This window comes from Vipera ursinii (genome assembly GCF_947247035.1).
Source record: "Vipera ursinii genome assembly, chromosome: 2".
In the NCBI taxonomy this organism is placed as follows: Eukaryota; Metazoa; Chordata; class Lepidosauria; order Squamata; family Viperidae; genus Vipera; species Vipera ursinii.
The window spans coordinates 258,155,146-258,167,146 of NC_139513.1; the positions used below are offsets into that span (position 1 = coordinate 258,155,146).

The 12,001-nt window shown below is 39.2% G+C and overlaps 1 long non-coding RNA gene across 1 annotated transcript; it reads left to right on the top strand.

Annotated features, from left to right (window-relative positions):
* Positions 1–2,742: 2,742 nt before the first annotated feature.
* LOC310636641 lies at positions 2,743–7,725 on the top strand. The gene is made up of 2 exons (XR_014491757.1): positions 2,743–4,005; positions 5,763–7,725. It is a non-coding gene; the product is annotated as an uncharacterized lncRNA (long non-coding RNA).
* Positions 7,726–12,001: the final 4,276 nt, after the last annotated feature.

Here is a 12,001-nt window from a genome sequence, read left to right on the forward strand (position 1 = left end):
TGGAGTCCATTTTGAGATAGTGCAAACTAAGGTACCAACTCAGGTGTAACCTTTTTACCCAAAGATTGGACAGAAGGTCTGATGGCCTGAAGGATTGTAACTTTGGTTTAGGCTGTGGCAGAGCTCTCAAAGCTAAGGCCTCTGACTTTTGCCCTACTTCCCCTTAGCTCACAGACTAGCAAGTAAGTAGCTGTATTTTTATCTTGACCCAGACATATGCATCCTGTTTTTATCTTCCAAGGCTGACATTTATCACATGTATACTCCCTTTCGCTGACAACTCCTTTTTCTTTTGTTGTTTAAGTGTACGTGGCTTATTTCACTTCTCTATATGACATTACTAATATTACCATATATTATTCCTCCCTCTGTAACGCCTATAATATGACATATGAATACCAGATGAATGTAACTGTATAAATTTATGTTGATGTGGATCTTTCGGGGTCCAGACCCTTTCATGCCAAGTGCAGTCTGGACCTGCGCAAATAAACTTCCTACATTGAAGAGCTTGGCCTGGTCTCTTGCCAATATTTTTCTATTTCAAATGGCGACCGCGGCAGGACCAAAAGGTCAAGGCAATATTTTGCTGAGGGCCGTTCAACCCCTCGGGCCCATCGGGCAGTCACTCCTGAACATTCTCCAGGCGCCACGGGCGATCCAGCCTCCGGGAGACAGCAGTGACAACTCTTTGGTACCGACGGTGCTCTGATCGAGTCCAAGAACCCTGCAGTGTAGGAACGGTGGTCTGAACAATTCCTGGCCAGGACGGGGAAGTGGACAACGCGTTTCAGGCGAGTATCTGTTAAACTCTGGTGTGCCTGTCTCATTTGAAGACAGAAGAGGGGGACTGATCACCCTCCTGAACTCAGGACAACATTGTCCCTAAAGCAGTCCGTCAGGTTGTGTGGGAGGTTAAGCCATTGCAGTTCCTATTGGTGACCGTCGGAACGTCCGGCACCGTAGGTCAGTGGCAGTGTATTAGTATGGGGGGGCGTCAGAGTGTGCCCAACACACCGTTGGCATGCATGTTAAAAGGATTTGATGATTATTTTAGTGATCCTAAATATCCAAAGGGGAATAGGAATCAATTGAAATTTCTGTGTGAACAAGCATGGCCTCCACAAGGTTCTTTTAGACGTGAGACTGTGGATGCATTATGAGGAATCCTAGCTGGGGATTGTCTGTTAGAGTCCCATCTGGGTCCTAGCTGGGGATGATAAGAAATATGGTGACCAGTGCATTGTACATTGACCAGTGAGTGAATGCATTGGATGAGAGAAGTGATGATTTGTTACAGTGTCAGGCAGAAATGATTCGTCTTTGTGTTGCCAGACCTATGGGAAAGAAGTTGAGGGTTGTGTTTAAACAGTTTAAGGATATAAACATATCTGAAACTAAAATGTCAGATACTAAGAAAGAAGTGTTCTTTAAAGAAGAGGAAGTGATTTTCAGACCCCCTCCCTGTGTGCCTCAACCACCCCCTTTGCCTCCACCAGCAGCTGCGGTTGCAGGCTGCAGCGTCTGGAGAGGCACAGCCTGTAGTGAGAAGAAAGTTTAATGGAAAAGTGCCGATGGCTCCCAAGGATGAGGAGGAGAGCTCAGTAGCTGAAAGTGATGAACCAAGTGAAGGTGAGGAGGATGAAAGGGAGGAAGAGTTAGTAGCTGGGGTAGATGTTTCGGTAGGAGTGACAACAAGGTCAGCCGCAGCTGAGGCAGTAGCTGCAAAGCGAGAGTTTTTGGCTCCCTTAAGACAAACTGACTGACTTAGGGAGCAGATGAAAGTCCAGAAGGGTTTTTGCGAAAATTGCTTGAATATGTGTGAATGTTGAATGAGAGGTGCATAGCACAAAGTTATGATGATATTAGAAAGAAGTTGCGGAGGTTGGAAGGTGCTTTGGGGAAGAATACCAGTGAATTATTGGAGGAAGCATGAAAAGTGTAGGGACAAAGTCAAAAAGAAAGAAAATGCCCGAGGCGAGAGATGCGAGGACAAGGCTGGAGGGGAAGACCTGGGTTAGGGTGAGGCAGGTCTGTTAGGATAATGCCTCCCAGGTTCCCCTACAGGGGACGAGGGGCAAGAGGAAATCAAGGGAATGAAGGGGAAGAGACAGTGTGCGTGACATTGAAGGAATTGGGTTGGCAGGAAAAAGTTGGACTGACTGACGGGGACCAGGCTTGGGGAAGACCCCCCTGAGTTCTTGGTTATAATGAGTGTTGGGGGTCATCAGACAATGTTTTTGGTAGACACAGGAGCTGGGCGATTTGTTGTAAATAGTCCAGTATCGGTACCTGGACCACAGAAAATACAGGTCCAAGGGGGTGTCAGGACAAGTATTGGGAAGACAAGTCCTGACACCAGTAACATGTCTGTTTAATGGGACTCAGATCCAACATGAGTTTCTCTATATTCCTGAATGCCCCTTCCCCATGTCCCTGTGTATCACCCTGTGCCTCAAGCCCCACCACCAGTGGTTCCAGTCCAGCAGCCAGTGGTGAGTCCAGTTCAACCTGCAGATGTTGATAATGACACTAATCGAGTTCCAGGGATAGGAGCCCAAGGAACTCATTGAGAAATCCTATTAAAAGCACTAGAGCATTTTGTTCAAAATATCGAAGTTTTTATAAATTGGCTATGTCAAGTACTAACCATATATGTTAATAAAGGAAATTTATGTGCCTGATGGATCCTAGACAATATATAGTCCATTTTTGTTAGAGGAGTGTGGAGGTAGTGTCTTGTCTGTGTATCTGTGTTGTGTCTAGTAATAAAATAAAAAGGCCTTATTATTAAAAGAAAGAAAAGACAACAACCAACAAACAAGGGAGCTCATTGGCTTCTGAACAGCTCCTTGTAATTATAATATCAGTTATTGATTTGTCAGAAGAAAGTATGAAATGAAATGTCTGTATGTGAAATTGTTTATGCAAGCAGTTTGAATGGAAGTGAATGTATGGATATGCTAATTTTCTGTGGGTGAGAGAGAGAGTTTCACCCCCACCACAGACTGTGAAGGAAGCAATAGACTGCAGAATTTCTTTTGTTTGTTTATTAAAAAGTAAAAAAAAAACAATATAAGCATTTGCATGAAAAGTTTCATGAAAGATGTGTGAGAGGATTCATAGAAATATAGAAAAAGAGGAAACTATTTTGTTAGTGGTGAGATTTTTGTGTAATTCTTTTCCTGTCTCCTCACCCTTGCTAATTGTGTTGCTTTAAGAGCAAGAGAGACAGAGAGGAAAAGGGGGGTTTAATCTTTTTAACTATTTTTTTCCGGTGTAGAGTTCTGGTTTGAGGAAGCTGGGATGCATGTAAAGTTTAATGTTTTAACCTACTTAATGGAAATTTGTTTTCATCTGAATGGAATCTGATTAAAATTGGAATTTGACTAAATTTATATTAAGAGCGAAGAGTTGATATTAGACTTTGATACAAAACTATTTCAGTAACTCGGAATATTTTATTAATCTTGTTTATTTTATTTATTTTTCTGGAGTTGCTTTTTGTTGTTGTCATTTTATTTTTTATTTTTTTATTGTTTTTATGCCTGTGTGTGGGACACACTGATAGAAAATAATATCTAGGAGAATTGAAGGAATTGTACTTCAACCCTTGAGAAAAGTTTGGGGATTATATATATATATATGAGCTGTGCTGTTTGATTAAGAAAGGTTGTATTGAAAACTGTTAGAAAAGCAGCTTTAACAGTTTGGTGAGCGCTCCTTTGTTGGCTTTTCACTAGGTAATTTGTTTGTAAATGTAGTCAGCGAAATAGCTTGGAGGAGGTTTTGACCCAGGAGTGGGGGAAAGAGGCAGCCAGTAGTATTTTTGTCTAAAATTGGCATTTGGGGAAGTCTTGGTGGTTAGCATTTTTTATTAAGTGTGGGTTAAGCTGGTAGAGGACAGGAAAGCCTGGAGGAACGTTGTCCATAGGGTTGCGATGGGTCGGACACGACTTCGCAACTAACAACAACAACAATTTTGTATCAGAAAGGCGAAAAGAGGTAACCGCTTGTTCATAGCAAAGTAGTTGGGAAAACAGAAAGGACATAATGAAGGTGTGATAGTAGATGGGGAGGGAGAAAATGTGAGTGGAAGTTGGGAGAATTTCCCTCCCTTGGTCAGCATTAACCTGTGAATTTTATGCCGTTCAGCAAGTGCTGAAGTTGTTAATAAGGGAAAAGGAGAATATGCTTATGGAGTCTTCAATACTTTTGGAGAAGTGAAATGTAGAGGACTGATTAATAACTAAGGGAAACAGTTGGCTCGTGTAAAAAAGAGAGAAGTTGGGCCAGAGTGACAGAAGGGCAATGAAGGAATGGGTAATAGAAGGAAGGTTGCTTTTAAGTTGGTTTGCACAGACTTGTGAATTACATGCATTACTGATATTAATGGGGTCAGTACAAACATGTGCACTGTATGCCTTAAAACAAGTCTTAGAATGTTGAAGGAACAAGAATGTACAATAAGAAATATGGAAAGAGAGAAAAATAGGAAGTAGAAGAAAGTGTGAAGTAAATGTTGCCAGATGGGAGATGGAAGTTGAATAAAGCAATGTGGATACTCATGGTAACTAGGACAACCATTGAGGGAAACAATGAGGAGAAATGGAGGAAATTTGAAGTTTCAGGAATATGGGCAGAAAATAACCCTCCCAGATTTGCAACTCATCACCTTCCGATAATAATGGAGGTGACGCCTTTAGTGATGCCAATTCATATTCGTCAGCACCCATGTTCTAATGAAGCCACCACTGCGATATATGAAAGCATTCAAAAATATCTTAAAGCAGGGATTTTGGTGCCTGTTCATTGTGGCTTGATTCCGCCGACTGCTAGGTGATTCTCAGTAATAGACTTAAAGGATGTCTTTTTCATGATCCCAATCCACAAGGTTAGTCAGATCTTGAATGCTATGTGCCATGTCAGCAGGGGGATATTATTTTGCAGTATGTGGACGATGTGTTAGCTACTGGAAATAGTAAAGATGCCTGTTGGAGTAATACTAGGTGTCTCATGAACTTGCTATTAAGATGTGGATACAGAGTATCCAGGAAAAAGGCTCAATTGGTGCAACCGGGGGTGAGGTGTTTGGGATATGACATTCAGACGGGGCGCCGGTCTTTAGGTCCTGAGAGAAAGCAAGCAGTTCTTATGTTGGCAGAGCCTCACGCAAAACGACAACTAAGGGGTTTTCTGGGGATGGCAGGCTTCTGCAGGATTTGGATCCCGAATTTTGCTTTCATGGCTGCCCCTTTATGTGCAGCCACTAAAGGTGCTAATGCTGAACCATTGGAATGGGGAGAGGGACAAAAGAATGCTTTTGTTAATATTAAATTAGCATTGACTCAGGGCCCCGCGTTGGCATTACCGAACTTGTGGAAACCTTTCAATTTATATGTAGATACTAGCAGAAACATAGCTCTTGGGGTCCTAACTCAGCGTTTGGGGAGTTGGCAACAACCTGTGGTGTATTTATCTAATCTAGTCATTGTTAGATACTAAGGGACATCTCTGGATCAGTGGACAGAGATTAGCGAAGTACCAGGCTATTTTAATTGAAAATTCTCAGATCAGGTTGATTATATTGAATAGGTTGACTCCTGCTACCTTGCTGCCCACAGAGACTGAGGTTGAGCATAATTGCTTGGAAGTGTTGGAAAGTGTGTATTCTAGTAGACCAGACTTGACTGATGTACCTTTGCCTGATGCCATCTCAAATGGGTGGATGCTTTACCTTTGGCTTTATTTGCAATTCGCAGTTCACCCTGTGATCAGTATAAACTTATCACCATTTGAGTTAATGTTTGCCCGTCTGCCTGATCTACTAAGAAGAAACCTGATGGGGTGGCCTGATTTGGGACATAAGGGGGGGGTGTGGACCTTGGAGATGGTACAAGACCTAAATAAAACAGGTTGAAAAGCTTTGCAATTATGTGACTAAGCAAACCCCTCCTAAATTAGAAACATAGTTAACGTTTCCTTTTCAACCTGGAGACAAAGTCTGGGTGAAACATTGGAAGCGGGAACAATTAGAAGGCAGATGGAAAGGACTGTATGTTGTTATTATGTTTTCTCCTCTTGCTGTAAAGATTGCAGAATCTAAATCTTGGATCCACTGGACAAGGGTCAAAGCAGCAGATGAACCTGAATGGGTGATGTTTAAAGATCCAGTGGCTCCTACAAAGTTAATGTTTAAATGAAAATGATATAGGATTTGTTAGTGAAATTGGACTTATTTAAGAAACTTTAGTATATTCACTAAAAGGCTACTCTGCTAGAACCTTACCGGCAATAGGTTCTTCTACGCACAGTAGTGAAGAACCCTTGCTAAGTCACTCTGGAAGCTGACTTTCTACGCACGGGGGAAAAATGGAGAAAAGTTTATTTCTGCTATGGGTGTATTGTGTTGTACCACATGTAACAATGTTTGTATTTACAATTATTGACTTTGGAGTAAGCGAAAGGAAACACTTCAGACTGTTCAATCATTTCTTGTAGGCACTGGAAATTGTAATGGAAATCATCCACTTAGTTTTTATCCTGAATATTGGAATTACAGTTTACCACATCCCTGTCAGTATCCACAGGCATTTGATAGAATTGCTAAGGATGCTTGTCAAGCCAGGCAACCAGCCACTTTTGAAGCTTGTAAGTATGTGGGTTATGTGTACAGAAAGGGAATGTGTGCAAAAGCCCCATATAATGGAACACCCCCTCCTCTAATTTTTGGAGTGTAGTATCCCAGTATTTTCAGGATATGAATGCATAAAAATGATCCCTCAGTGAGGCCTGGAACTTGTGTTTTGTATCTATCGGAGGATGGTTACAGAACACCAATAATTAGGCTGCAGGCTGTTGTGGATTTGGCAGGGCAATGCCTAGATAATGTCTTAAACTTGTTAGCTGAAACTACTGATAAAATCTGGACAGCTGTCTATCAAAACTGATTGGCTTTGGATTACCTATTAGCAAAAGAAGGTGGAGTGTGTGGAAAATTCAACCTTTCAAATTATTGTCTTCAAATTGATAAAACTGGGCAAATAATCCTTGTATTTTGCCTATCTTTATTAAAGCTATTTCTAATAAGTTGTCCTTAATAGCAGCACAAAGGGCCATCACACAGGTAATGGTGATGTGGGACTTTCACAAGGAACAGCTTGACAAACAGGGTGGCGAATATGTGGCCCTCCTGGTAGATTCAGAAGGGCCACAAAGGGGGGATATGAGATAGTGCAAACTAAGGTACCAACTCAGGTGTAACCTTTTTACCCAAAGATTGGACAGAAGGTCTGATGGCCTGAAGGATTGTAACTTTGGTTTAGGCTGTGGCAGAGCTCTCAAAGCTAAGGCCTCTGACTTTTGCCCTACTTCCCCTTAGCTCACAGACTAGCAAGTAAGTAGCTGTATTTTTATCTTGACCCAGACATATGCATCCTGTTTTTATCTTCCAAGGCTGACATTTATCACATGTATACTCCCTTTCGCTGACAACTCCTTTTTCTTTTGTTGTTTAAGTGTACGTGGCTTATTTCACTTCTCTATATGACATTACTAATATTACCATATATTATTCCTCCCTCTGTAACGCCTATAATATGACATATGAATACCAGATGAATGTAACTGTATAAATTTATGTTGATGTGGATCTTTCGGGGTCCAGACCCTTTCATGCCAAGTGCAGTCTGGACCTGCGCAAATAAACTTCCTACATTGAAGAGCTTGGCCTGGTCTCTTGCCAATATTTTTCTATTTCAATTTAAGCTCACGCCTACTGCTTCAGTGACTCCATCCAGCCACCTCATTCTCTGTCGTCCCGTTCTTCTATTGCCCTCAATCTTTCCCAGCATTAGGGTCTTCTCCAGTGAGTCCTTCCTTCTCATTAGGTGGCCAAAGTATTTGAGTTTTAGCTTCATGATCTGGCTTTCTAAAGAGCACTCAGTGTTGATCTCCTCTAGGACTGACCGGTTTGATCGCCTTGCAGTTCAAGGGACTCGCAGGAGTCTTCTCCAGCACCATAGTTCAAAGGTTTCAATTCTTTGGCGCTCAGCCTTTCTTATGGTCCAGCTTTCACTGCCATACATTGCAACTGGGAAGACCATAGCCTTGACTATACGCACTTTTGTTGACAAGGTGATGTCTCTGCTTTTTAGTGTGCTGTCTAGATTTGCCATGGCTTTCCTCCCGAGGAGCAAGCATCTTTTAATTTCTTGGCTACAGTCCCCATCTGCAGTGATCTTGGAGCCCAGGAAAATAAAATCTGTCACTACCTCCATTTGTCACTACCTCCATAACCAAAGCTTGGTTAGCTTAACTATTTTAGATTTTTATGGCTTAGTATATCATGGTGTATTTTATTAATTATTGGGCCAATATAAACCCAGAAAAGGACTTCATTCAATAACCAAGTAAAGTGAGTTCCATGAATATCACATAGGAATTATAATCTTAACCTGTCTAGAATGGATTTTGGGAAGATGGTTTATCATCATAGCATACATATTTTATTTAGAAATTAGCTCCACAGAGTTCAGTAGTATCTATTTTCAGATGGAGTTTAAGCTTTCAAAATATGTTCCTTATTAGCTGTCATGTTTTTTGACATTTCAGGTTTCTGAACCTTTGGTTTTGTTTGTTTTTTGTGACCTTTTCTAAATACCTTATTTTGCATTGTGTTTTTATAAATCAGTAGTGCTTCGTTAAAAGAAAAAAAAGAACCTGAAATGAATCTGCCTAGAGTTTCAGTTAAAACAATTTGATTTCAACAAACTCTTGTTACTATACTATATTTTAAAAAAATAAAATTTAGCAAAGTCTTCAAAATATAAACATATGCTTTTGTAAGCTGACATGTAAACATTCTATCTGACATTGTTTGTAACTTCATAATTTTAATTGGACTAAGGCTTAGGACTTGATGTTTGCATCCTTGTCTTTCTCCCTAAATAAATATGTGAGAATTGCTTGGCTGTATAGAATTTGTTCACTACATAAAAATAACAGAAAAGCAGCAATCAGATTGACTGAATACAATACATTTTTTTTAAAAAAAACACTTTTTACAGTACCGCTGGTCACTCCAATTTTGCTTTTCAGCTTGAACACATTGAAAATAATCTTAATTAGACAAATGTCTTATGCAGGGGGCAGGAGAAGACAGGGCAGTTCTGTTAGAACCTCCTGGTGGCTATCGTTGACCATGGCTTCCTGTTGGATAACTGGGGCAAAAATATTTCTGGCTAAATATGTGCCCTATCTATAGAAGTCTATTTGGCTAGGGCAATTAAAACTTTTTTCCATCATGCAAATGGTACATCTGCTATGATCTTTGAATTAACTTAAGCTTTGGTTATGTCCAGATGAGTCTATTGCAATGTGCTTTAAGATATGTCAACATTTTTAAGACATAGGAAGTCCTTAAATTTCCTTGGCAAAAGTGTAATTATGTTATTGTGATGGCAGATTCAACCTACCAGATTTACATCTACATTAAAGCTGCCAGGTTAATGGAAAAGCAGTTATGTTTTCAATGCAAATCACATGAGAAAATGATTCTGTGATGTAACCCTATTTAAAATAGTAGGGAAGATGTTTTATGGAATGCTTGGACTAACAAGGAATTAACAGTTGATTTCTAATGCTGTTTTAAAGACCTTAAGAGACTGCATATAGAATATGATCAGTCTAGAATATTTGTTTCGCAATACAGGTAGTCCTCAACTTACAACAGTTCATTTAATGACCATTCAAAGTTACAAAAACACTGGAAAAAGTGACTTATGACCATTTTTCACACTTAATGACCACTGCAGCATCCCCATGGTCATATGATCAATATTCAGAGACTTGGCAACTGATTCATATTTATGACAGTTGCAGGGTCCCGGGTTCATGTGATCACTTTTTGAGATCTTCTGGCAAGCAAAGTCAATGAGGAAGCCAGATTCACTGAACAACTGTGCTACTAACTTAATGACAAGGCAAAGAAATACAAAGAAATTTTGGCTTGAATGTTCTAGCAGGAAGAATAAAGGGGTGATTTTTTTTTAAAAAAAAGTTTGTTTGTTCTAATTTCATTGGAAACGAAATTATATGCTTTCTCAGAATGAATGTTCTAATTTATTTATCCTATATATCAAGAGTATGATGTGTTAATGTGGGGGTTTGGCAGAAAAATACTGCTTTGATGGAACACTGAATCTGACAGCCCTTGCAATAATAAAGACAACAGATTTTGTGTATGCAGAGATGGATTTGTTGATGCAAAATAACTTATGTGCATATGCATACAAATTTATTCTAACTTTATTTATGGAAGTAATTTTACTCTGTTTTCTATAAAAATGAAAAAAGACCATAAATACTCTTAAAGGCAAAAAACAATTGTTTTAACAGAATAAGAACCACACACTAATTATTTGTGCAAATCTTTAGAAAGAGATGCTTGTCAATATATAGGAGTAAATACAAAACATCTGTATTCTAATTGCTAAAATACCTGTAACCATGCCCAGCATGGCTATTTTAGATAGTAATCACATCTGACTTTGCATGAATTTGTATGCATGCTCCTTCCACTTGGCTGGGAAAAAGTAATGTACCAGTTTCTGTTTTAGGGGCTACTGTGTCACCATCCCATCTGGCTGGCTCCACCCTCCCAACCGGGATTTCAACCTTCATTTCCCCCCTCAATCAGGAGACAGGCCCAAAGCACAAGGGTGTTTTAAGCTTTGCAACCAGCAAACAGTTGTCCAACGGTTAAGGTTATAATTCTTCTGAAATAACCAGCCTTGAAAAGATGGTTAATAAAGTAAATAACTTTTTACTTTATTTAAGCACTCAGCAATGAGAGTAACATAGATGGTGTTCAGCTCAAAGAAAAGAGTTAGATTTTAAAGAGCCTATATAGACAAACAAACAAGGATTATGAGCATCCAAAATGGAGATTAAGCTTCTAGGAAAAAAAGCCTTGTTAAAAAAAAAAGCTTAGCATGCTTTTAACACATTCAAATGGAAATAAACTTATGCAACCTCAGCGAGTTAATTACTGGACATGGATATCTGGGGGTGATGAATGTTCTTTCCTGAATTCTGGAAGACTTACATGCTGTTTTGAGTTGTAATATATTGGATTACTTGTAAGAAGAATGTAATGAGCAAACATATGGAACAAAACACATTTGGGAGTAGCTTTCTATTTCTAATATAATCATCAACCTACCCATAAAGCTTAACAGTGTATTTGGCGTTTTCGTTTCTTTTCCTTTTATGTTGTGATAGCACAACATTGTGTTAAAATTCAGCTGAAGGTCTGAATGGTCCTACTGTAGTAATTTATCAGTATAGCCTTTAAACAATTTAAGGTTGTTTGGAAATATGTTGGAAAACTGGAAAATATGGAAACATAAGCCTGATGTAGTGAACGGAGCCATTAAAAAGAATGAGAATTTGCAAGCAGCTTTGGTTTGTGCAGTGTTATGGGGGAGGAAGCAAAAGAAGTAGTGATACATTCTAATTTAAAGAGGAATTTGAGAAACAAAAGGCATGATTTGGGATAGTTTGAGAAATGTGAAAGGGTTATGGTTTTGCCTCCAAAATAAGCATATATCTTTTACTAAGAGTCAAAGAGAAAGTGTTACTATCATGCCTAAATCAATTAATCAGAATAGAGCTGGAAAGGAGAAACAATGACAAGGTGGGCAAAAAAATTTGGTTATAATATAGAACTAGGAAAATGACAAAAATTATGGGAGAGCAATTATAAATTGACAATGTCAACTTCGTATAAAGAAAATCTATATAAAATGTTTTATAGATGGCACTTGCCACCAGCAAGATTAGCAAAAATGTTTAAAAATATGTCAGATAGATGTTGGAAATGTAAACATAACTCAGGCATTTATTATCATATCTGATGGACATGTGGTAAAGCAAAGTCTTACTGGAAAAATGTAGAATTTAATCCTGAACTTTTTCTATTAGGTATGATACCAGCAAA